This window comes from Phyllobates terribilis, unplaced genomic scaffold (assembly GCF_046119375.1).
Source record: "Phyllobates terribilis strain yellow unplaced genomic scaffold, ASM4611937v1 Scaffold_2__4_contigs__length_985480577, whole genome shotgun sequence".
Taxonomy (NCBI): Eukaryota; Metazoa; Chordata; class Amphibia; order Anura; family Dendrobatidae; genus Phyllobates; species Phyllobates terribilis.
Genome location: NW_027362762.1, coordinates 682,815,306 through 682,841,159, shown reverse-complemented (window position 1 = coordinate 682,841,159; position 25,854 = coordinate 682,815,306).

The window sequence follows — 25,854 nt, the reverse complement described above, 5'->3', positions numbered from 1 at the left end:
TCGATATAACGGAGCCAGCACAAAATGTGGTCCACGGCCCCCGCGCCCTCGTCGCCAAAAATATGCCTCTCCCACGCTCCTAAGAAGAGGTTGGCGTACGAGGGCGCGCAGGCCGCCCCCATGGCTGTGTCCCGTTTCTGTAGATACACTACATCCTTAAATAAAAAGTAATTGTGGGTCAGAACAAAGTGCAGCAGCTCGAGGATCAATCCTCATAAAGGGCTGCCCAGGCCGGACGCCCCGAGGAAGAGGCGGGTCACCTCCAAACCAATAGTGTGATCAATACAGGTGTACAAACTTTCTACATCCGCTGTGACGAGCAATACCCCTTCCTCCAAAAGGACGCCATCGACCCGCGTAAGGATGTCCATTGTGTCTTTGATGTAAGAAGACAATGTCTCCACAATTGGTTTTAAATAAAAATCAATGAATTTACATATTGGTTCACATAAACCACCCAAGCCAGACACAATCGGACGCCCAGGCGGGTCGACGGCATCCTTATGGATTTTAGGTAATAGATAGAAGGTCGATGTTTTGGGGAACCGCACAGTGAGGGCCTCCACAGTTTTTTTATCTATAACCCCATCATCACAAGCACGGGCCAGGATCATCTGGAGCGCAGCGGAGAAGGAGGCGGTAGGGTTATAATGTAATTTAGAATAGGTGTTAGTGTCTTTTAGTTGTCGAAATACTTCCTTTTCATATTTCATACAAGGCCAAATCACAATATTTCCCCCCTTGTCTGCTGCCTTGATTACAATGTCACTATAGGACTGTAATACACTAATTGCTCTACGCTGTGATGCTTTGAGATTGTCATTAGTTTGTCTTGTCTGAATCCTTTTGGACATTTGCACCGAAGCATTTTGATTGCTCGTTATTTGTGACTTTTCGTGCGAGTCTTCCTTGGAGGCGGCAGATGATACAGATGTAGATCTCGATCTAGAGTGAAAACCACCTCTCTGTTGAGGACGAGATCTCGTATTTGAGTGTCCCCATTTATACATTCGTTGCAATTGTCTATCTTGTGCATCTCGTTGAAATTTCTTTGATTTAAACGATTGGACCTCATTGGCCCACTCCTGGGACTGAATTTCAATTTCTTCATTAAATTTCTTTAAAGAATCATTAGACATCTCTTTTTTCAAAATGGTCTGTAATTGTTCAATTTCTGTCTCAATTGATAATAAAGATGTTTGATTCATTTCTATAAGTAGGTGCATGTAGCCATTTGAGCATGTGTTGGAATGTTGCTCCCATCTCGCATTAATGGAATCATCATCCACACTGAATGACGGAAAGATCTGAACTCTCAGGCCACGGGGTATAAGGCCCCTTTTGATATATTTTTTTAGAAAAGCTACATTCCACCACAGCCATGTTCTCTTCCTATTGAGATCTTTAAATTTGTTAGTATGTTCATTCATGTTGAACCCCCCCTCCCATCACTGTTATCATTGTCATCCTTGCATGCATCGTTCAGTTGTAGAAGCCAGGTTCCATCCCGGGCTCGAAAGTCCATGGCAGGCCTGAAACAAACTGTGTGAACCACAGAGATAATTATAATTAGAAACACAGCCCAAAAATCAAGATTAAGGTGTGCGTGGGGAGAACCACTTCCTCCAAACACCCCTCTATTGTCCTTTAATGGGGGCTACAGGTGTAGTGTCTTGAATCCATGGTTGTTTAGGTACCAATTCTTGCAACTTTGCACAAATTGAATGAATATATAGCACCTTATATAGTGGGCTGTGTTTAGTCTGGTCGCTCATATCATTGTTCACCTTGTACTTTACCTTGATGTTTTGGGTTCTCTTTTTTAATGAACTTTGTCTAATAAAATATGTACTATTTTCTAAGCTGTGAAGACACTGCCTTTGTCTTTATAAAAAATATGTACCATCCTCCAAAACTTTGAGGACTCCACCAAGATGGTGAGCAGCGATGATGCCATAATAAGCGTCACCATCCCACTTCTCTGTCTTCTGAAATGCTCTCTGCTAACAATCAAAAAGGATGCATTGCAGGCTGAGCACGATGAGATGGAGCAAGGAACCATACAGGGTGATTACACACAGCCCAGCCTCATCTCATCCCAATGTGGATTGGGTGACAATGAGGAAGAGGAGGAGGAGGAAGAACAGGAGCTAGTTTCATGCGCTATAGATGGTACTAGCAACACAACTGTCATACCGTCTGTCCAGCATGGATGGCCTGAGGACAGAGAGAAGGAGGAGGAGAGCATGGTCAGTCGTCCTCTTGGTGAGGACATGAAAGTCTTGCCTATTAGCAGTCTGGCACGCATGGCTGAGTTTATGTTATGCTGCTGACGCGCCCCCTGGGACATATTCCTTTTTGAGGGGAATACCCGGCACCGGATCAGATGGGGGGTTGTAGTCTCCGAGCGGCTGTGACCCGGTCCCGTGCCCAGGGCGTCAAGCTCAGGGTTATGTGGCAGTCTTTACTGATGTTATTAAAGTTCGTTGTGTCGACTACGCCACCCGTTGTGATGCGGTCACTGTGGCCGCCGCTGCAGCAGGGTCCGCTGAAGCTGATGGTGGATGCGCAGCTTGGTGGGATAACCCCCAACGGGAGGGGTATAGCCTCAGAGGGGACAGGCGCAGAGGATGGGGGTTGTGGTGGTGCGGTGCAGCCGGTAATGATGACAGACTCGGGTAGTGCAGTTAAGGGTCTTTACTTACTGCAGATGTTCCTGGTCACTCTAGCTCCAAGTGACCTCCCGAGCCGTGCTGCGTCCACCAGGTCCTGGATCCGGCCAACCCCCAAACAAGTCCGGAGCGTGGCCCTGAGCTCTCCCTCTGTCCTTCCTTCAGCCGTCCCCACCAGTGATTCACCTAAATCCAGCTCCCTCGGGCCTTCTGTTGGGCAACCTTTGGCCTCAGGTTCCCTGACCCTCCATGTGGTGTGCCTTCAGGGTGAATGTAGTGGGTGACCGTGACAGACTCTGCCCACGGTCTCCGGTCTCTGGCTGGGGAATGTCTTTACCCCCACCAGCTTGGGTTCCGGTACCCTTCTGCTGACTCCTCACCCGGTGTTCTTATTTGGGTTCTTGGGTCCCTTCTTTGTCCCCCTCTGGGTCTCCTTCTTTACTCCACTCTCTCTCCAGGGCTGTTGTTTCTTTCTGCAGGCTTGTCCTCTGCATCTGACTTACTCTCTGCGTCTGACCCTGATCCTAGTTGGTGCCCTCCTTATATATCCCTCTATGTGTGAGCTCAGGTGACCAGCACCCAATGAGCTCCTACCACTACCCAGACTGCTCCCCCTATCTGCCCCTACACTACATGGGATGTTCCTCCCCCCTCCCACTCCAGCCAGGAACAGGCTCGGTCGCACCTGCACATTTCTAAGTGGGAGTGCCGTCGGCCTGCTCCTCTGGAATGGGATGTATGTAGTGCATGCAGTCTATCTGAGCTCAGTTCCACACTCCTTCCTTACCCGGGAGTGGAATATCACACCTCTGGGTTGAGGTGCAATACCCCTGTAGCAGCCGAATCCTCAGGGTGCTACATTCCCCCCTGGTAAATCACAGCACGTCCTCGGGCTGCAAAGACAAAAACACCAAACATACAAATTTTTATAAACATATAAAACATATAAAATATTATATATATATAAACTTTTTCATATAAACATCATCATAACATTCTCGTCGTCTCTTTCTTTCTTCCTCCTCTGGTCACCGTGCAACTCGTGACCAGGTAAAGTGCGACAGTCTTTTGAAAAGCAGTTTCTCATAAAACCAGTAGGGGGCGCCTTAGGAAGCGCAACTATGTACAGGGAAATTTTGGCCGTTCTCAGTCCCCGGCCAGGTAAGGGAAAGGGATGGCTGCTCACAGTCCTCAGCCTGGTTTGGGTAAGGGACACACGGGATAAACTGTTCACTGGTCCCAACGGGGACTAAACGTTAAAGCAGCCACGGTTTCTTGTGTACCCCGACGGGTAACTATATACAGTTTTTTCTTTACTACTGTTCTTAATCGTAGTACCTCCTAGCCTTGAACCCGTCCGGGTCTTCTGGCTCTTCCTCCCTACACCGCAACTCCTCCTCTGTCAGGCGATGCACGTGGAGGGCGTAAGGTCCCTTGGCACACTTGTGCCGGGTGAACGTTACCTCGTCACCGACGTAGAGGTCACGGCCTTTGTGACCCTCTGGCAGGTGAGACTCGACATCCCGTCGGGTAACGAAGACGTCACCCATGGTGTTCTGGTCCTTTATGAAGCCCCACCCATGCTGCGCATTAAACTTTATTACCGTCCCGATGGTACGGGGACGATCTGCTGCACGGGGGTCCCTTCTGGTCCGGCTCTTTTGCTCCGCGCTGCGGGTCCGGGCCCATTGCTCTCTGGCCCGCCTCTCCTCCCGCTCTCTCTTGAACTCTGCCAGCTGTTGACGGCAACACTCGGTACGCTCTGCTGCAGCTGCCCGAGTCTCTCCGGTGAACCCCATCAAATCTTCTCCCGTGGGGTCCCACACGAACTGGGCTTCCTCGAGTGGAGGCGAGACCCGAGTCACGGGCTTTGGAGCCGGGATCAGGGGCTCACACAAGGGCCCTACTCTTTGCTGCCGCTCTAGCTCAGGGTACCCTTCGGGCCAGATGAAGGGCCGCCCGTCCGGCCATGTGAGCTGGCCGAAGAGGTCCTCCCCCAGGTGTGGCACCCTTGGTATTACGGGCGCGGGCGCGGTGGTGATGGCGCCCGGGTTGCCCAGGCCTTGCGGCCAGGCCTGGGGCACCTGGAAGGTGAAGGGCACCGTTAGGACGGCGGCGCCCTGGGTTACCTGGCCTTGCGACCAGGCCGGAGGCTCCGCGGAGGTAGATGGCTCTGCTTTGGATGCGGCGCCCGGAAACGCTAGGCCCTGTGACCAGGCCGGAGGCTCTTCTTCCTGCGCCACGCTCCGGGTCACGACGCGTGACGTCACTGGGGTCGCGACGGCGGCTTCCGGTCGGGGCCTAGTCGGTGGCGGTGTCATGGCGGTCTCGGGTACGGCAGGGGGACTTTCGGGCTCTGCGACGGGGAGCTGGGGCAGGTGGGTGGTCTTCCGGTATGGGGTATAGGCATCCCCCTTACCTGCTGCCATACGTCTCGCTCCCTCTTCTGCGCCGTCTCCGGCCTTGGGTCCTCCCGCGTCATCCGCAGAGGTAGTCGGTGTCTTCTTCCAAGGGAGCGGGTTCCGTGGGCGGATTCCAGCTTGCTGGGCCATCTCCCGGCCCCACTCCGCCAGGATCTCCCTCTGCACTCGGGCCATCCTTCCCGCGAGGCCCTCCAGGGCACTCCGCGCGCACTCCCGATCTCGGGGAAGCTGCGCCAGGATCTCCGCTAAGCCTAGCGGGGTTGTTGACTCTAGCAGGCTCCTGACCATCGGGTCGGTGCTGCTCTGCTCTTCTTCCGGCAGGCTCCTGGCCAGCGGGCCGGTGCTGCTCTGCTCTCCTCCTTCTTCCTTCTGCAGGCTCCTGGCCAGCGGGCCGGTGCTGCTCTGCTGCCGCTCCATTCCCGGGTCTACTCTTTCTCTCCTCGACTCCGGGTGCTCTTGCTCTGGACACCTCGCCTCCGGGTGCGCTCGTTCTAGACTGCTCCAAGCGACACCCATCTTTGCTCTTTTCTTTCGTCTCCTCCCACTTCGAGGGCGGTCCCGGGGCAACTCGGTGACTGTCAGCTCCAGGGGTAGTTCTTTCACGCTGACAGACACCTCCAGCATCACAGTCTCTGTTGGTGGGGGCGGTTTCCACTTTTGGCGCCATTTTCTGTCCCGGCCCACGATGGGATGTGGCCTCTTGCCCTCCTTTGGCACGCCCATAATGGCGTCCGCTGCTCTTCCAAGGCGGGAAATCTGCGGTTTTGGCGGGAAGCGTCGCCCAGTGGCGGGAAACTCTGCAGATGGCGGGAACAAGCTGGAAATGGCGGACAATCGGCGGGAAACGACTGGTGATGGAGTCCGATGGCGTGGACCCTCCGGAACCGGCAGGAGTCTTCTTTCTGAGGTAAACTTGCACTTTTCTTCAGGCACGCAGTACCCGGGTGTTGCGGGCACGTAATCCTGCCGACTACGCCAAAGTTGACGCGCCCCCTGGGACATATTCCTTTTTGAGGGGAATACCCGGCACCGGATCAGATGGGGGGTTGTAGTCTCCGAGCGGCTGTGACCCGGTCCCGTGCCCAGGGCGTCAAGCTCAGGGTTATGTGGCAGTCTTTACTGATGTTATTAAAGTTCGTTGTGTCGACTACGCCACCCGTTGTGATGCGGTCACTGTGGCCGCCGCTGCAGCAGGGTCCGCTGAGGCTGATGGTGGATGCGCAGCTTGGTGGGATAACCCCCAACGGGAGGGGTATAGCCTCAGAGGGGACAGGCGCAGAGGATGGGGGTTGTGGTGGTGCGGTGCAGCCGGTAATGATGACAGACTCGGGTAGTGCAGTTAAGGGTCTTTACTTACTGCAGATGTTCCTGGTCACTCTAGCTCCAAGTGACCTCCCGAGCCGTGCTGCGTCCACCAGGTCCTGGATCCGGCCAACCCCCAAACAAGTCCGGAGCGTGGCCCTGAGCTCTCCCTCTGTCCTTCCTTCAGCCGTCCCCACCAGTGATTCACCTAAATCCAGCTCCCTCGGGCCTTCTGTTGGGCAACCTTTGGCCTCAGGTTCCCTGACCCTCCATGTGGTGTGCCTTCAGGGTGAATGTAGTGGGTGACCGTGACAGACTCTGCCCACGGTCTCCGGTCTCTGGCTGGGGAATGTCTTTACCCCCACCAGCTTGGGTTCCGGTACCCTTCTGCTGACTCCTCACCCGGTGTTCTTATTTGGGTTCTTGGGTCCCTTCTTTGTCCCCCTCTGGGTCTCCTTCTTTACTCCACTCTCTCTCCAGGGCTGTTGTTTCTTTCTGCAGGCTTGTCCTCTGCATCTGACTTACTCTCTGCGTCTGACCCTGATCCTAGTTGGTGCCCTCCTTATATATCCCTCTATGTGTGAGCTCAGGTGACCAGCACCCAATGAGCTCCTACCACTACCCAGACTGCTCCCCCTATCTGCCCCTACACTACATGGGATGTTCCTCCCCCCTCCCACTCCAGCCAGGAACAGGCTCGGTCGCACCTGCACATTTCTAAGTGGGAGTGCCGTCGGCCTGCTCCTCTGGAATGGGATGTATGTAGTGCATGCAGTCTATCTGAGCTCAGTTCCACACTCCTTCCTTACCCGGGAGTGGAATATCACACCTCTGGGTTGAGGTGCAATACCCCTGTAGCAGCCGAATCCTCAGGGTGCTACACTGCCTTTTCCATGACCCTCGCATTCTCAAAATTTTGGGTAACAGTCATTGCTGGTTGGTGACACTTCTAGACCCATGCTACAAAGAGAACTTTATATCTCTTATTCCTGAGGCGGACAGGTATACAAAAATGGGGCAGTACCAGAAGGCCCTTGCTGCGGAACTATTAAAAAAATTCCCATGTGAAAACGCTGGCGGCAGACGTCACAGTTCATTGGACAACCAAGGACTACAGGCGAGGGAGATACAACTCCAATTCAGCAGTGGCAAGGGAACACTGTCAAAGTTCTGGGAGAATTTTCTCAGCCCCTCCCATCACACAGGCCCTGAGGCGAGGTGTACTCTCACAAGGAGTGCAAAGTTTGCGAAGATGCTGAGGGAGTACCTTGCTGACCGCACCAACGTCCTCCGTGATTTCTCTGGGCCTTATAATTATTTGATATCCAAGCTCTATACGTGGAATGAACTGGCTTTCTATGCCTTGGAGGTCCTGGCCTGCCCTGCTGCTAGTGTTTTATCAGAGCGGGTTTTTAGTGCCACTGGTGGAATTATAACTGATAATCGCATCCGCCTGTCAACTGAAAATGCTGACAGGCTGACTCTTATAAAAATGAACAAGGGCTGGATTGGGCCAGACTTCTCAACACCACCGAATGATAGTAACGTAACATAAACTCAAATCCAGTGTCTTTTTTTGGAAGGTGTATTCCCATGCACCTTTTCACACCCACACATGGGTATACGCTTCCTGATTTTGGCTATTTGCTCTTGTTCTCCTCCTTCTCCTCATCCTCATCCTCCACCACCATATCACCAGGGTGACCGTGGTCCGTGATGCAAAACCCACATAATTTTTTAAAGGGTATTTATGATCTTTTTTTATACAGTATGTTCATGTATACCCCCCAGGGGTAAATGTTTGTCAGCCCATACACTTAGTGCATGGGCATTACAAGTATTGGAGACCCGCTCCTTTCTAATGGGAACATTTTTTTATGAGGTCTGCCTCCACGTCTCCTCCAAGGGGCATTGAAGTCCCTCACAATTTTTGGCAGCTCTTGCATTCACTGCATAGGCCAACACTATGGGAGACCTACTTCCTAATAATGGGAACATTGTTTTTAGGAGGCTCTCTGACCTCTACGTCTCTTGCAAGGTGCATTGAAGTACCTCCAAATTTTTGGCAGCTTTTGCATTCACTGCATAGGCAAACACTATGGGAGACCCACTTTCCTAATAATGAGAACATTGTTTTTAGGAGGCTCTCCAACCTCTATGTCTCTTCCAAGGGCAATTGGAGTGCCTCAAAATTGTTGGCAGCTTATGCATTCACTGCATAGGCAAAGACTATGGGAGACCCACTTCCTACTAACGGAGCATTGTTTTTAGAAGGCTCTTCGACTTCTACATCTCTTGCAAGGGGCATTGGAGTTCCTCCTAATTTTTGGCAGCCGTTGCTTCACTGCATAGGCAAACAGTATGAGAGACCCTTTCCTTTCTAATGGCAATTTGTCATTACTGTGGCACTGCTCTACGTGTCTTTAAATTGTTAGCGGGGTTTCTCCTAAATTTTGTCAGCTGTTGGATACACTGCTTACCCTATAACTGTATAGCACACCCACTCCTTTGTAATGGAAACATGTCATTACTGTGGCCCTGCTTTATGTGTCTTTAAATTGTTAGTGGGGTTTTTTCCAAAATTTGGCAGCCCTTGCAGTCACAGCATGGGCATTACCACTATAGGAGACCCGCTCCTTTATAATGGGAATATTTTTTTTACTGAGACCCTCCTCTATGTCTCTTCAAAGGGGTATTGGGTTGCGTCTGAATTTTTGGCAGCCCTTGCAGTCACAGCATACGCAATAACAGCATAGGAGACCCACTCGGTAATAATGGGAACAACAAAGCATATCCGGCTGATGGCTCTCTAACAATAGCGATGGCCAATTGCTGGCCCTTTAAGAATAGTAAAGGCCACCAAATAGACTTTGCAACTTTCAGAGTCCCTCCATCATAAATGAAACAGGATGTGTCTGATGATGTGTCACACACCACATGGCCATATAAGGTTGTAAAATGTTAAAATAACATTTCCCGGTGAATGCATTTGTCTTAAAAAATAACGTAAGAAAAAACAAAACAGTAGGATCTTTCTTTAGTATCAAAACCAGAGTCGCCAATGTAACCTCAATGTAATCACATTGTTCAGCTCCTGCACCTCCTCCTCCATCTCTGAAATGACCACATCAGTCACAAGCTGAAAGCACATCAGCACTGCCTTGGCCAAAAGGCAACAGGCTGTGTTGAAGATAACATGCTTAATGTTTAGGTGACAAAACCGCCCAACGCTACAGAGTTGTTGAAAGCTGTAACCCCGGAGCCTGATCTGTGGCTCTCACCGCTGAACATACAGCCAGGCATGGTCATGTGTGACAATGGGCGGAACCTGGTGACGGAGAAATGATAGACGGAGTAGATACGGTTTCCCTCTATGCCAGTCCTTTCACTAAGCTAAAGAATATGGCTGTGGTGAAATACAACTCCCACTGAGAAGCAGTTTCAAACTGAGAAACATTGGGCCCACAAGAGGAATTGATTGAGGGCTCACCTTTCTCCCCCACTCAAGAGCCCCATAGCTGCTGGAAACTTTTGTGCTATCATGATCTTTCCTCATGGAGAAGCCAGGGGCCACCCGAGGACTCTGTGGTGGGACTGTCCATCCCTGACGAGAAGCAGTCCTGGCTAAGAAAAGTGTGTGGAAAGGTTCCTGGACACTCTGTGGCCTTTTGTACTGAGGTGGAAACCCACGCAAACACGGGGAGAACATACAAAATCCTTGTAGATGTTGTCCTTGCTGGGATTTGAACCCAGGATCCCAGTGCATCAAGGCTTCAGTGCTAACCACTGAGCCAATGTGCTGCCGTTCACCCTGTGATATTTAAAAGGCTGGAGAATCTTGCACCTACTGGTACTCTATTTTCAGCTCCTTTGTGAGAAACTAATGTATTTGGGCAGCCTACTCAGTTTACCAAATAGAATTCCTAAGAAAGAAATTGGGGATGGTTTTGCTACTGGTACTAAGTACTAAGGGCAGTGCTAATACCATGGTGTCGTACCATAGTTCACTGGAAATTTTACAGGCTGGTAGGAGGCAAGCAGATTCCCACAGAAAAAGTACCAGCAGTAATGTTTAGGGACACTTGCTTGTGAAAGGCGGAGACGATAGCAGGAGAAATAGTGGCGGCAGGGGACTGAGTATGGACATTTGGCTGCCGCTGGCATGGGGCTGTGAACAGCTTCTGCCTCCACAAGCCTAAAAGGCCACATTTCAAGTGCAAGCAGCTTTAGAGGACTTCCTGGGAGAAATGACAGCTGGAGTAGATACGGTTTCCCAAGTCCTTTCACCAAGTTAAAGAATTTGGCTGTGGTGAAATACAACACACCAACAAGCTGTGTACAGGCTCTGTACCGTCCCTGGCCACATTCACTTGACCACGGCGGCTGAGTTTGGATACCCGGTCGCCACCACCATAAGGTTGTGGACAGTTTCCGCCTCCATGAGCCTAGAAGGCCACATTTCAAGTGCAAGCAGCTGTCAAAAATTTGGCAGGATAGTATTGCAGCCCGTGGGTGGGTGGCTGGCTTGCTGCATACTTGCACTTGCATTCCAAGGAATGGGGTAGGGACAATTGAATGCTGCAGTGGGACAAGGACGTGGACGGTGATTGTTGCAAGTCTGCAACGACAGGTGCATGGCGGGAGGCATCTTCACATGCGCCAAGGATCACTTATGACGGGCACACTTTTAGAGAGTGACTTGGAAGTTAGAGATGCTTCCAGGAGTCTTCCCCATGCTGTTCCCATGTCTTTTCAGCACTGTATGCATATGTCTGATGATGTGTCCAACACCACATGGCCAGATAAGGTTGTAAAATGTTAAAATGACATTTCCCAGTGAATGCATTTGTCTTGGTTGAAAGCAATGAAAAAGTGAAAAAACGCTACATGTGAACATAGCCCAAGGTGTGGAGGAGCATTTTTGTTTTTGTATATTTATTTTGCCTTATATACAAGTCATTACCCTGGAAAGGATGTTCCTTAACATATTTCCCAGGAAAATCCATTTTGGTTTTGTTTTTGTATGTTTTATTGTGAGTCTGTAAAAGTGGCATAATACCTCTGACAACGTTGTTCACAGCAGTAAGCTCAGGGTGTGTCAGGGTTACTAGCGGGGTGCCTCAAGGGTCTGTCTTGGGCCCTATATTATTTAATATATTTATTAATGATCTAGTGGAAGGGTTGCATAGTAAAATAGCAATATATGCAGATGATACTAAACTTTGTAAAGTAGTTAATACAGATGAGGATAGGGCACAGCTACAGGAGGATTTAGATAAATTGGGGAGTTGGGCCAAAAAATGGCAAATGGGGTTCAATGCCGATAAATGTAAGGTCATGCACATGGGAAAGAAAAACAGCAGTCACCCATACATATTAAATGGGAAACCGTTGGGAAATCTGACTTGGAGAAGGACCTGGGCGTCTTGGTTAACAGCAAATTAAATTGGAGTGCCCAGTGTCAGGCAGCAGCTGCGAAAGCAAATAGAGTCATGGCATGCATCAGAAGAGGAATAGGGGCATATGATGAGAACATTGTTCTTCCTCTGTATAAAGCGCTGGTAAGGCCGCACTTAGAATATTGTGCACAGTTCTGGGCTCCGGTGCTCAGGAAAGACATATTGGAGCTAGAGAGGGTACAAAGGAGGGCGACTAAGGTAATAAAGGGAATGGAGGGGCTAGAATACCCAGAGAGGTTGTCAAAATTAGGCCTATTTACGTTGGAAAAGAGAAGACTTAGGGGAGACCTCATAAACATGTATAAATACATCAGGGGGCAGTACAGAGATCTCTCCCATGACCTGTTTATACCAAGGATGGTGACAAAGACGAGGGGGCACACTATGCATCTGGAGGAAAGGAGGTTCCTGCACCAGCATAGAAGGGGATTCTTTACGGTCAGAGCCGTGAGACTCTGGAACTCTCTGGGAGAGGAAGTGGTGATGTCCAACTCACTTAATGAGTTCAAGAGAGGCCTGGACGCCTTTCTTGAGAACAATAAAATTACATCTTATGCTTAGTGATAGTTAATTAATCCAGGGATTTAATCTGACTGCCAGATTGGAGTCGGGAAGTGAATTTTTCCTCAATGATGTAAATTGGCCTATACCGCATGGGTTTTTTTTGCCTTCCCCTGGATCAACGCTGCGGAATAGCTGCAGTGCACAAGAAATAGGCTGAACTGGATGAACGCTTGTCTTTTTTCGGCCTTATAAACTATGTAACTATGTAGCAGTGACCTGGCAGTCAGAAATGCTTCCAGGGGTCTTCCCCCTGCTGTTCCCATGTCATTTGAGCACTGTCCCTATCGATTTGGGCAATTTTTAGGCCCTCTGCAGACCGCCGGAGGCAGCTGCCTGAAAAATGCTCGAGTTTCCCATAGACTTACATTGGGCTCATTGCTCACGTCGAGCACCCGAGTATTCCAATTTGCTCGATTCAAGCATCGAGCACCCGAGCATTTTAGTGCTCGCCCATCACTACTTATGACTGTGATATTTCAGTTTTACTTTTTTAATACATTTGCAAAAATTTCTACATTTCTGTTTTTTTCAGTCAAAATGGGGTGAGAGAGTACTTTAATGAGGAAAAAAAAATTAACTTTTTAGAATTTACCAAATGGCTGCAATGAAACAAAAAGTGAAAAATTTAAAGGGGTCTGAATACTTTACGTACCCACTGTATATCCTTTTTACATTATGGACTAGCAAATCTTTTTTATTAATAAAAGCTTGTTTGATCTATTCTCTGGGGTACTTTTGATCAGTGGATCTTTTATGGAGAATTTCCACTTAACCAATGAAATCTGTATCCAATGTACAATTTCTTCTAATCCTTTTGAATTAATTAGGAGGAATATTTTTAAGCCATTTGGCATAATGGCCTTTATCAACATGAATGTAACTGTTAGTTTGAAGCAAGTTCTTGTGGAAATCCGATAATTTTCGGTAAAGATCATAAGATCTAAAAAGTGAACATTATTTGGACTCACAGTGGGGGGTGGGGGGAAAAAGTCCCCAATTATTAGAGTTGATGCTACGAATAAACGAAAGAATATCACCTTTTGAGTTGTCCCATATAAAGAAGATCATTGATAAATCTTTTGCATAAAATTATACTTCATTTGATATCAAGATATAATTTAATTCAGCTTCCTATGACCTACATGCCCATATAGATGGCTTAGGAAGGTTTATCTTACTGACAAATTCCCTTTAATGACTGGAATATGCTTTAAAATAGATCAAATTTTTTCAGCATGTCTTGGTTGTTTTTTCCAAGCATATACTTTATCCATTTCATAATCAGTCTCATCTCTTTGAAACTTACTCTGTTTGGTTGTTGTTATAGTATCTTCTAATTTATTTAAATTATCTTTCATGCGTTTCTGTAATATTTCATATTCTTGACTTCATGTACATGTTCATGTTTTTTGACTTTTTTGTTTAATCTCTTGGTTTAGTATAGATAGTGGTTTTCTACCTTGAAGAAGCAGTTCTCAAAATTTGGCCAATATTTTAAAAGGCTTGATGACAACAAGTCAAAACGTATTCATGTTCAATTATTTTTTCCTCCAGAATAAAAGATGATAATTTTTAAACAGCTTGATAAAGAGCCTTTGTAATTACCTAATCAATTTGTGATACAAACCAGCTGCAGACCCCCAAAAGAGGGATCATTTTTTTCACTTCTAGTTGAGAGGCCTTTACTTCTTCACCTTCAAAACAATATGCTACACGAGTTTTGTCTCCCTAGCCAAAGTGAAAAGCTCTTTACACTCACCAAATAGCGATAATTGTTGCACCCAACCCTAAGTGAAAATGCCATGGCTTCTTACCTTTGCACCACCTGTATATAAACAAAAACAATACATGCATGTGCCCTCCAAAACAGATTATTTTTGGATTGTTAATACAATTTAGTTAGCCTAAAAAGTCTGTTACTACAGTGTGTTGTTAAATATGCTGTTGACTACCTCTGATTAGCATCTTTTTCCCCTAACCTGAAGTTGAATGTTGAAGTCATTTGGACATTAAAAAGTCTGTGTTTGCATTACAGAGCTAAAAACATGTTCAACTGATTCTCAGGGGAACTCACAGTGTTCTACACATATTTTCAGGGCAATTAGAAGCATTTTAATTATTTCATTGGAGCAAATTTATTTGCTGCAAGTTGAATTTCTGAGGGCAATTTTAGCAAAGCCAGTGAATTCGAACTTCAAAACATCCGCTCATCTCTCATGTCTAGTGACAACCTTCTTATTCTAGTTATTTAAACGCTTTCAATTTGTCATTTAATGGGTCCCTTACTGCTCTATTTAGCCATAGTGATTTTCTCCTTTTTCTAACTTGTTTATTGAAACAGGATATACTGTATATTGTGCACAGGACCTATTCATGATGTTTATAAAACTATCCCATTTCATTTGAATATTTTTATCTTTTATGAAATTGGCAAAGATTATAGTATTGAGATCATTTCTTAGCCAATGGATATTAGCCTTCTTAAATTTTTCTCTTTTTGCAGTCCATGTACTAAACATCCTATTAGAGGATGAACAAAAACATATTATTTTGTGGTTAGTATTACTTAACTGATACTTAGATATGTCTATTACATATGTTTGGCCTATTGGTTAAAAGTAAGTCTAGTTGTGACCCCCATGGTTGGATCCTGCTGTAGTTGTCAAAGGTCTTTCATTATTGTCAAAAAACCTGTTTTCCTTGCTGGAACATCAGATTTCTTCTTCCCAATTTATATCAGGATAGTTGATGTCCTCCTTAACAATTACTTCATCTTGAGACGTTGCCTCATTTATTTGCTTAATGATTTTCTATTGATTCTGTTATATTTGGAGATTTATATTAGTACTATTAGTATTTTAGTATTCTTTCTCCCTTCCCTTATTTCCACACCTAGGAACTCTACATTTTCATTTACCTCAGATACTGTATATTATAATGCAGGATGAGTTTTAGGGAAGATTTTGCATATAAATAAGCCACTCAGTCTATTTGTACAGTCAAATCCTAAACAGACAAAAGACTTGTAATTAACAGCCCAGTCATAGTCCGTTACAGAATTATTCATTCTGATTCTTTAATCTTGATAGTAACACTTTTAGCACTAGTATATAATGCGCTTTATATATTTGGTGTATTTCTATTCCTCTGCTCACTCTTCACTGTTCTAAATTGCATTACCACGATCAGAGCGCTATGTCATCATGTTGACAGGTGTCATAGGTGCTGGCTGATGGTACTACTATCACCATCAGCTGGCGCCTCCTGCCATAGGAAACAGCGAGCATGGATATGGATATATAGATATATTGAGAGATAAATACCAGATATAAGGATAGATAGATAAATAGAATAATAGATATATAATTAGATAGATAGATAATAGATATATGGATAGTTATATAGATAGATTGATAGATAATAGATATATGGATAGATAGAGATATGGATAGGTAATAGATATATGGATAGATATATGGATAGCTAGATTTATAGATAATAGATACATAGGTAATAGATAGATATACAGATGGATATAAATATGTGATATATATAATCCGTGCTTTGCGTTTGTACCTTACTGTTCATGTAATTTATTGATAAATGAGTACATTTCTGGAAAAAAATGGTGTGGGGTTCCCCGTAATTTTATTAACCAGCAGAGGGAGAGCAGAAAGCTGGGGCAGATGTTTTTAGCCTGGAAAGGGGGTAATACCCATGGAGCTTCTCAGGCTACTAATATCAACCCCCAGCTGTATACATAGCCTTTACTGGCTATTAAAATGGGGACCCCCCCCAAAAAAATGGCATGAGGTCCCCCTATTTTAACAGCTAGCAAAGGCTATGCAGACAGCTGGGGGCTGATATTAATAGCCTAGAAATGGGGCATGAATATTGGCCCCCTCCGAGGCTAGAAACAGCAGTCCTCAGGTGCCCCAGAAATGGCGCATCCATAGGATGCGCCAATTCTGGCACTTAGCCTCGCTCTACCCACTGCCCTGTAGTGGTGGCAGTGGAGTTATAGGGTTGGGGTTGATGTCAGCTTATAATGCCAGCTGACATCAAGCCCAGGTTAGTAATGGAGAGGCGTCTATAAGCCGTCCCCATTACTAACCCCATAGTGCAAGTAAAATGTAAAATAAAAACACCCACATCCAGAATAAAATATTTTATTTGAAATAAAGACAGAATTCCTTTAATATTCTAAATTAAACCATACTTACAGTCATGAAGTCAACGTCCCCTGTAATAAAACTAAAATAATAAACCATCCTCATCCTTACCTTTTCGATTCAGTCTAAATAATGCGTGTCCCACGAAGATCCCATGAACAGAGCAGCCACATAGTATGTGACTTCTCTGTTCATTTGCCGGAAATACAGTGACTCAGTGTATTGCCAGCAAATCAGGTCACCGCATGCGCAGTGAGTATTTTCCCACCATGCAATTAAAGCCGATCAGAGCCTGTATTTCACTTGAGTGACAGCGCGGGAAACACCCGAACCCGAACAGTAATGCAGACTTCTAGGGGAAGTCCGTGTTCCGAGTCCGTGACCGTACAGTAGTTGTTCGGTACAGACGCCGAACTTTACTGTTAGGGTTCACCCAATACTACTGCTAATCAAAAATTTAATCAATAATAAATAACATGAGATTCTTGGTACACATTGTGATCAAACCACTTGTAATTTCACTGTAGCTTCTTCTAAGTGGGTAATTGTTGTTTTTATATTCATTTTAAAAATATCAATATAATACAATACAGGCCCAGACTAACCTGTAAAATGAAAATTAATCAGACATGGTTGGATACTTGATGCTGACTGGAGGGTTTCTTTTGTGAATGAGAAATTGCAATGTATTATAGTTTGAGCCTGGTTATTGTGCTACTAAGTATGATACCCTACTATTTGTACTAAAAATTGGCTTTAATTTCTGAGTTTGAATAAGTAGGAAATCCTTTCAAGTATTGTGGAGTAAGAAAGGAAGGAATGTAGACTAAACTTCTTCATTTTTGCTTACATTTTTCTCCATTTTAAGTTTTGCTTATTTTCTATTTTTCTTTCTTATTTCACAACCACTTTCCTATTTATTTTTTTGTTTCCAAGATGTTTGGTGTTTTCCCTAGTGCTATTTGAATATTTGTCACCCCCAGTGCTGTAGGGACCATGTAGCTTAAAATGTTATTTTTAGAGAAAGCAATCATGGCACTAGGGCATTTAAGAAAATCCCATAGAGAATAAACATAGTAGAGATCGGTGCAACTCTGCACCATTCAAAACAGGGCTCTACAGGCCTAGTTCCTTAATTCCAGAGCCATATTCTTTTCATCGCTGAGGGTTCCAGCAATCAGACTCTCCGCTATCAGTAAGTTATCTCCTATTCTGGAGATAGGAGATACATTTATATTTTGTGAATAACCCTTAAATATTACATTATGTGTAACTTGTAATCTCCAAAACATGATACTGCCTCCACAATGCTTCACTGTGGGTATAGCGTTGTTTTGTTGATACACAATGTTGGCTTTTTGGAATCAATGAAGATCAATCTTGGTCTTATCAGACCATAACACATTTTCCCGCATGCTTTTGGCAGACAATGTTTTGGGAAAGTATATCTGGGTTTTGATGTTTTTCTTTGTAAAAAAGGCTTTCATCTTGCCACCCTACCGTTCAAGTCAGAAATGAATAAATTAATGAATAAAATGGAACATTCTTGTCACATGCAGTACACAACCAATATTTGCTATAAATTCCTGCAGCTATCTTAAGGTTGCTGTAAGCCTCTTGACAGCCACATAGACGAATATTTTTCTTGCCTTTTCATCAATTTTTTAGGGACGTCCAGTTCTAGATCAAGTTTAAGCCTCCTGTTGATGACGACTTCTAATTGCTTGGAAATTTTTATTTACCCTTCTCCTGACTGATAACTTTCAACAATGAGATCCTTTTGCTGTACTGTTAACTGTTTACAAACCATGGTTTGTGCATGAAAATTCAACTAATAAAATGTCAGGGAAATCCTAATAATCCTATATACAGTGTGAAAAAGTCATTGGCAAAGTACTGGAAGGGATATATGTTTCACTGAGGCTATTTGCTTCAGTGATGTGAAACCTTGAAAATTTTCTCCCAAATATTATGTGCTGAGCGGTTAATCAGCCATTTTTAATGGGCTAGGTTTTTATATGAACATGAACAATTGTAGAGCGGGTGGGAGGCTGTTCACCATATCTCCACCTCAGGAAGCAGCCTGGACTTTAAATAGCCAACCATTTGAATCATTCAGTGTTCTGTACGGCTGGAGAGAGGAACTCCAGTGGGATGAGAACAAGTCCATTTAGAGAAAAAGTCACCTATAATGTTGTTAGCAGAGGATTAATCCGCGTGACATCCAGAGTTTAGAACACAGAATGTAGGTTTATTCATATCCAGCATAGGCACAGCATGGAGTCTGGTGTTACTGCAGCATGAGGAGAAACAAAACATAAAACAACAATACAGGAAGAGAAGGAGGGGGCATCCTGTCTTTGTGAGTTTTTTTTTTTTTAAAACACAACTTTGTTAACAACCTCACAATATGCACAACATATGAAACAGCACACAGTAGTTTTTGCAATACACATACAGGTTAATATGTATTATTCCAACACCCCCACTCAACAACTACTTATCCTCTTAGTCCCATTGTGGTTCACATTTCTTGGAACCTAGCTCGTGGCAATGGCTTTGTCATAATGTCAGCTACCATCTTATCAGTTTCACAATAGACAAACTGAATTATGCCACGATCTATCATATCACGTAGATGATGATGTTTGACGTCAATGTGCTTGGTTCTAGCACTGATCTTTTCACTGCATGCAAGTTTAATGCATCCTTGGTTGTCCTCATAAATTACCGTCGGCTGAGCTGACGGTTTGCCAAGATCGTCCATCAATTGTCTTAGCCAAACAACCTCCTGGCTTGCATAGGCTGCGGACACATACTCCGCTTCTGTAGATGACAAGGCAACAGACACTTGTTTCCTACTAGACCAGGAGATTGAACTTTCTCCAACTTTAAACAAGTATCCACTTGTGGATTTAGGATCACGCGAATCACCAGCTCAATCCGTATCTACATAGCCGGTAAGTTCTAGATCTCCTGCTGCAGATAGTTTTAAATTTACATCTTGCGTTTCTTTCAAATATCGGAGAAGTCTCTTAACAGCATTCCAGTCTCTTTGGCGTGGTTTTTCCACATATCTGCAAAGGATTCCAACTGTTGTTGTGATATCCGGTCGACTCATAGTTGATATGTATAGAAGTGCCCCCACTGCCTGACGATATTTCTCATTGTTAGGCAACAGGTCATCTTCTCCTTCCAGCTTCCGGTAGGATGGTTCCATTGGGGTTGATATACCTTTGGCCTCTGACATTTTAAACTGATTCAGAATCAAATTAATTTTTGAACTTTGGTTTAGAAGAAAACTTCCATCTTCCTCTCTCTGGACTTGGATTCCTAGATAATATGTCACACTTCCAAGGTCTTTTGTTTCAAAGTGCTGATTCAGAATTTCAGTAAATTTTTCCAATTTCTGCGTCGTCTTGATGAACAACAATCACGTCGTCCACATATAAGAGAATATACATCCACTTTCCATCTGTATATTTTGTGTATAAGCACGGATCTGCTTGACCTCTTTTAAATCCTTCTTCCAACAAGACTTTATTCATCTTGGTGTTCCATGCTCTTGCTGATTGCTTAAGACCATAGAGAGATTTTTGTAGTTTGCAAACAAGATTCTCTTCACCTCTTTTTACATAACCTTCATGTTGAGTCATGTATAAGTCCTCCTCAATGTCACCATTTAAAAAGGCAGTTTTTTATATCCAAATGTCTGACATACATCTTTTGTACAGCAGCTACAGCTAACAAAGCTCTGAACATGGTCTGTTTAGCGACTGGAGCAAATGTAGCATTGTAATCTTCGCCATACTTTTGAGAATATCCTTTTGCGACCAACCTTGCTTTGAATCTGTGGACTTTACCTTCAGAGTCATATTTGGTTTTGAAGACCCACTTGCACTTGATTGCCTTTTTGCCCTGTGGTAGCTTGGTGAGTTTCCAAGTTTGGAGTTGATGAAGCGATTTGATTTCCTCATTAGTGGCATCGATCCACTTTGTTCTTTCATGGACAGGTAGTGCTTGCATTTCATCCCATGACTGCGGCTCTGATTCAGGTAGTGTCTTGACAATGTAGGATAGACGTTTAGCTGGTATACCTTTGTTTGATCTTGACGATCTCCTGATTTCAGATTCACCTGATTTTTCTGTTGTTCCTTCATTAGTTGAAGAATCCAGCCAGACCTCTACATCCTCTTTGCTGCTGTCTTGTAATTGTGACTTCAGCTGGACTACTGGCGTGATGTCACAAAACTTAGGTGATACAAAGTTCTCATCAATCACTACATCTCTACTTATTGTAACCTTGTTTGTTTCTGGGTGTAGAATCCTATAACCTTTCTGGGTTTCGCTGTAGCCTACCAGGATACCTTCCTTAGCGTGAGATTCCCACTTAGTTCGCTTTTCTTTGGGAACATGTACAAATGCTTTACTTCCGAATATTCTTTTGTGATGTAGTTTTGGCTTTCTGCTATTCCATTGCTCAAATGGAGTTTTCTCTGTAGCTTTACCTGGTAGTCTGTTCTGAAGATAGCAAGCTGTCATGATTGCTTCACCCCAATATGCTGTGGGCAGATTTGCATCAAATAACATGCTTCTTCCACTTTCACATAGTGTTCGGTTCCTTCTTTCCGCGACACCATTTTGCTCTGGGTTGTACGGTACAGTGGTCTGAAATAGGATTCCATTTTTCTTTAAAATGCTCTGTGTCTCATTACTTGTATATTCAGTCCCATTATCTGCACGTAGAATCTTTGGCATTCTTCCAAATTTATTATATACTTCAGCTAGGTATATTTCAAGCTTCTCTGGAACTTCCTTCTTGCTGTGAAGCAGGTGGACAACTGTATATCTTGAATGATCATCAATAAATGTGAGAAAATATCTCTTCTTCCCTGGAGTCAGAGTGCTCATTGGACCACAGACATCTGTGTGTATTAAATCTAGTGGCTGTGCTGTTGTTGTACTAATTCTCTTAGGAAAAGCTTTCCTAGACATTTTCCCTTTGATGCAGCTAGTACACTTCATTGTCTGGTTACATAGATCAATTGTAATATCCTCAGCTAGTTGCTTTTGGACTAACTTTCTTATTGCTTCTGGGTCTCTGTGTGCCAGACGCCTATGCCACACATGCATACAGTTTTTATGCTCTTCTTGTTGTGCTGTATACACACACACTTTGCATTTCAGCTGATAAAGTTCATCTGTGATGTTTCCCTCTGCTAGTGTGTGACCTTCCTTTGAGATGATGCAGTTATCATGCTTAAATGTAACTTCATTTCCTTGTTTTGTGAGTTTCTTCACAGATAGTAGATTACTTTCAAGACTAGGCACATACAGCACATCCTTTACTGGGATCTTCCTGCTTTGTTTTGGTGAGATTTGACAATCAATATAACCATCTCCTATGCCTTCTGAAGTCATGTACTGACCATTAGCCATAATCACTTTCTCTGATTTACTTTGGTCAAGCTTAGAAAATAAGTCTCTGTTATTAGTCATGTGACTAGTTGCTCCAGAGTCTATACACCATGCATGCTTTGATGTATTTGCACTGACAGTAAATGCAGTTTCAGTATTCACAGAATCATTTTCTCCAGATACAGCACTTTTAACCCTTTGATGACTGCTTTGCTTTTTCAGCTGATTCATTCTAGCTTTCCAGACTCTGCAGTCAGCTTTCAAATGTCCTGATTTCTAGCAAACAAAACAATCACGTGTTTCTTTTGTGTGCTTCCTGTTATCAGTTAGGTTTTGTGTCTGTAAAGCAGATTCTGTGTTGCATATCCTACTGTTTATACCTTCTGCCTTTCGCTTATATTCATCTATGAGCTTCCCCCTGACATACTCCAGTGTAAGCTCATCATCTGGACGCGCATCTAGTGCGGTTACAAGCATATCATAGCTCTCTGGAAGGCCACTAAGCAGTAATGCGGCCACATGAAAGTCCTTTAGATCTTCCCCAATGCCTCTCAGGCGTTCTACAACTTCCAGAACACTTCTTATGTAATCCTGCATATCCTGGCCTTTCTGTAGCTTAGACTGGTACAGCTTTCTCATGAGATAGAGCTTATTGCTTAAATTTATCCTCTCATGTACCTTTTGCAACTGCTCCCACATTTCCTTTGCAGTATTACATTTACACACATGCACAATCTGGTCATCATCTATACTGAGTGATATGGTACTTTGTGCTTTCTGATCCATCTCTGTCCACTCCTGTGGCACTGGGTCAGGTATAGGCTCCTGTGTGTATTTCCACGTACCTTTTCTTATCAGCAGCATTTTCACTTTGAATTTCCAGGATTGATAATTCTGGTTAGTGAGACTTGGCACTGTAAATTTCATGGAGCTGCTGCTTGTGGCCATCTTTGCTTCTTCTCAGTTTGCTGTCTTTCTTTCTTTTCTTTCCTCTGTGTTCTGGGGATCTGTGACTCTGGGGACTCTGGTACATCTGGTACATCTGGGCCCATAACCTGTTAGCAGAGGATTAATCCGCGTGACATCCAGAGTTTAGAACACAGAATGTAGGTTTATTCATATCCAGCATAGGCACAGCATGGAGTCTGGTGTAACTGCAGCATGAGGAGAAACAAAACATAAAACAACAATACAGGAAGAGAAGGAGGGGGCATCCTGTCTGTGTGAGTTTTTTTTTTTTTTTTTTTTTAAACACAACTTTGTTAACAACCTCACAATATGCACAACATATGAAACAGCACACAGTAGTTGTTGAAATACACATACATATTAATATGTATTATTCCAACAAATGTAACTGAATGTAAATGTTTATTTGTGATACTGAATACTACGCCTGATTAGTACTGAGGTTCCTGTATGGTCTGCAGTCTGAAGATGGCTGGTAACTAGAGATGAGCAGGTCGATCTGTGGAGGATCAAATCTGAGTCAAATTTCCTGCAAATTCGCACAAATTCGAATAATCAGCGATTCAATTAGTGAGGATCAGAAAAAATAAAAAAAAATGGAACCCAATGCCATTCCACACATACTGCATACAAAATGAGCGAAATAATGGCGTCAAGCCCAAAAAAATTGTTGAATACCACGTCACATAAGTAATTGCATCCCCTAGGGGATCATTTACTTTACCCTCTCTCTGAATGTGACAAGCCCAGGGGAATGGGGACGACTCGGTACCTGAGGTCAGCTTTTAAAAGGGGATTGTTTGTTAATTTTATGAAAGTTTGTGACGCCACCTGTGGTTTCTGGTGAGAATCACCAGCGCTGCGGCAGTCCACTGAGGCCGGTGATAAGGCAGCTCGATGGTATAGCTCCCCACAGGTGGAGCTAGGCCTCAGGGCAGCGTACGGAGAGGGGGATGCAGGACAGACAAGAACCAGCCAGGTCAGAGCAAGAACAGGGACAGACACAATAGTCACTCCAGTACCTTTTACTGATGGAAATTCAGGCACATCCCGGAGCAATGTAGGGTGAAGGTTGCATATCAGGATCCTCCCCAATGAGCGGGTGTAGGGCCTCCTGTTTCTTGCCTCTGCGAAGTAAGTTTCTGACCTGCCTGAAGCTAGGCCTAACTTTATCTCTGTCCTGCACCGGCTGACGTTGTGGTAGGGCCTTCTCTTGGAGTGCATGCTCCCAGCTTACGGGGCCTATGTGTCTCCTGGCTCTGTTCCGTATCAGCTCTCTGATGAACCTGGGACCTGTAGTTCTCCAGGAATTACGGTTATGCCTTACTGGGTCGTAGAGATCCTGGTAAGCTCAGACCCGGTGTCCGGTGTAAGTTTCGGGGTGAGCTGGGTAAGCTCCTCTGCCCCCACTGCTACTCACTTTCCACTCGCCTTCGGCCACGCTCGGGCCCTCACTAGACTACACACACTAACGGCAGCTTGCAGCGCTTCACCGATCTTATTGCGCCGGCACACATTAAGCTCTAACTGAGCTACAACTGCGTCTGAACTATGCTCCACTGCAGGCTGACCTCGCTCAGGCTTCTCTACTGCAGGAACTCTCTCAACAGACTAAACTGAGCTCGACTCTGTATTCAGGTCTGTACTTGCTGAACTCTCCAGAGGAACTCCTAACTGCCTAGCTCCACCTTCCCTATTTATATCCCTAACGGGCTCCCTCAGCTGGTCTGAGGTGAAAGGTGAAGATGTCTGAATGTTTATGGAGGCCTCTTGTGGAGGATTCCATCAATACACCCTTCTAGGATCTGTGGTACCAAGCGCAGCTGGGCGCCACATTCCCCCCTAGCAAAGCTCAGCACTCCCGTGCTGAAGTACAATTTAAAACAACAATAGTAAACATTAACAATGCAATAACTCTTCCCTTTATGGGAGGCAAATTTCTTAAACGTTGCATAATAACATAAACAGGTACAAAGCGTCCTCAGAATTCAAGTCTCTTGTGTGAGGTTCCCAGACAGGATGTCCATCTCACCGGGTAGAGTACTTGATGGTTTGAGGGACCTGTCCCAAACCCTCAACGTAGGCCCTGGGGTGACTGCAGAGCATGAAGATCCCGAGTTGGACCTCCAGTAGAGCCACTCCTGACAGGTTTTTCTTCTGAGGTCACCTAAAAGGGGCACTCCAGGGAGCACAATTATATACAATAAATAGTTTTTGGGCTGCACAAAGTCCTCAGCCACGGAGTTCTTAGGTAAATAAGGAAGTCATTAGGCAAAGTGTCCATATCACTTAAACTGTTCAGTAATAAAGCAAAGCACAAAATAATATACATATGCATGAAAATACACAATAATACAGTACAATAATACACAATACCCCAGGGGTAACTATCTACACTTGTCAGAAGTTTAACTATTTTACTCAGTGTATCTGACAGGGGGTCGACCTCTCGTTGTACATGTAGATCTGCGTAGTGCGGGGGTCTGGGTTGTATTAATGTCTGCATTTTCAGTTACCCTACCAGTTCTACGTGTCACTAAGTTGTAAAACTGCCTTAACCTCTCTCTGGGACTGGCAAGTTCACCATTGGCTGGGCCCTCTTGCTCTGCTCCTACCAGGGATCCTTCGTCCAGGGATACTTCTTGAGTTGGCTCTTCTTCAGCACTTACAGGTTCCACTTGTTGTGGAGGGTCTTCTGTCTGTTCGAAGAATTGGAGTACGGGGATGATTACTGCTCCTCCTAGTTGGGGCCAATCTGCCGGGAAATCTCCTAAGTCAGTGTGTATCACTGCTGCTTTAGGCTCCTCCGGGATAACGAGAGGCATTTCTTCTTGAGGCTTTAGCAGGTCTGGACACAACTTTAGGTGATCCCTGG